Below are 2007 nucleotides of genomic sequence, written 5' to 3' on the forward strand. Positions count from 1 at the left end.
CAAACAGCATAGATAGAGTATGGAAGGGTTAAAGCTAGGGATACTAGTATCGGTATCTGTGCCGATACCCAGTATTTGGGTGGGTACTCATACTTGCCAAAATGCTCCGATACTTACCCCCGATACATGAACTTCTGGTCAGAGGGAGATTTCCTCTGACTGGCAGTGCTATGAGGGAACATGGAGCCGGCTTCCTGGCCAATCAGGAAGCAAGGCGGTGGGTAATGACATGCGGCCTGGCTTCCTGTTTGTGATCTGGAGCTAGGAGAAGATGTTCTGCTGCACACAGGTCATTTGACTTGGGTGGCACATTCCGGCCAAACCAGTGAAGCAAAGCCTCACCTGCCATTAGGAGATAAAAAAAATACTAGTGATGCACCGATACCGATACTAGTATTGGTGCTGATACTGAGCATTTGTACTCGTGCAAATGCTCTGATACCCATAATCGATACCGAAAATTATATACTTTAATTGCATATTGACAGAGCGTGGGCTAGCCTGCTTCTCACTGGCCGCTTCACTCAGGCTGGGGTCGGGTCAACCTCATCTGCCATTAAGAGATTTAAAAAAAAATATTAGTGATGCACCGATACCGATACTAGTATTGGTGCTGATACTAGTACTCGTGCAAATGCTCTGATACCCATAATCGATACCAAAAATTATATACTTTAATTGCAGATTGACAGAGTGTGGGCTAGCCTGCTTCTCACTGGCCGCTTCACTCAGGCTGGGGTCGGGTCAGTCATTCAGCAGCAGAGCCATGTAAATGGATGGCCGGAGACCAGTGTCAGGACCCCCCAGGAGGTCCTAAGCCCAGCCGGACTAGCGGCGGGGTAGCTGCCATCTAAGTGCTGAAGGTGAGGGGCTGGACAGAACGGAGTGGGATGGGGACCACTGACAGATTACTGCGTGTGCAGGCATCAGATCACTGGATACAGGTTTACTACGGACAGCCTTGTGTAATAGATGCCCGCACACAAGTATAGAGATCCCCGAGATCTATTACATATACATATGTGCAGATCTCACCTTTATTACAGACAGCCATGTGTGCAGGGATCTATTATATATACATGTGTGCGGGCATCTATTAAATATACGAGTGTACTGAGATCTATTATATTTACAGTACATGTATCCAGATGTCAACTGCACTGATGGAAGCTATGTGTGTATTGTAGTGATGCATTTGCACTTGTACTCATGCAAATGCTCTGACTTCAAATATCGATGTTTTAATTATTCAAATGAAGCTGCTGCCTTCGGGCCCGTGCTTGCTGGGGACCACAGGGCAGCCATCTTGGGTACCACGCAGGACCTGTGTATAGCGATTCCACCGGCCTGCACATCTCCCCCTCTTGCACATCTCACAAATAAAGAAAAAATAGTTGAATTTACACTTTTCATTATTTTATTTAAAGGTGTCCTAAAATAATATATACAACATTTGAAATGGTACACAAAACAACAAAATATAGGCACTCGTTATCCACTTTTAATGTAAAGAGAGGAAGAGTTGGGTATCTAAGAGGAAACGATGGAGCCTAAAGAAGAAGGGTGGAGTTTACAAACCAAAATACACTACTGGATGCACAGTTTAAAAGGCCATCAGCCAGGCTGCATTCCATGTTTGATCAAAATATCAATTGCAATAACTTATAGATTAGATGAAAGGTTTTATTGTAGTATAAGACTTTTGGTAGTTAAATAGTATATAATTTTCTAGAGCCCTGAAAAATATCTGCATAATAAATAAAATAAAAATGAAGGTTTTTACAGTGGTGCATGTTGTGTGCCACAGCAAAACATTGGGATAATAATGGCATGCAAAATAAAATAAGATTTAATTTTAGGGTTCAATAGTGGCTCATGTAGTGCACCTTGGTGAAACATAGGGACAACATCGAAGCTAGCAAAACCTAGCAAAAGCCTCCCCACCAGCAAAACCCCTCTTTCCCCAACAAAATCCAGCCCTAGCAAACTTCACCTCCCCAACCCAGC

The sequence above is a fragment of the Nanorana parkeri genome, unplaced genomic scaffold, assembly GCF_000935625.1.
Source record: "Nanorana parkeri isolate BGI_ZX_2015 unplaced genomic scaffold, ASM93562v1 scaffold3180, whole genome shotgun sequence".
In the NCBI taxonomy this organism is placed as follows: Eukaryota; Metazoa; Chordata; class Amphibia; order Anura; family Dicroglossidae; genus Nanorana; species Nanorana parkeri.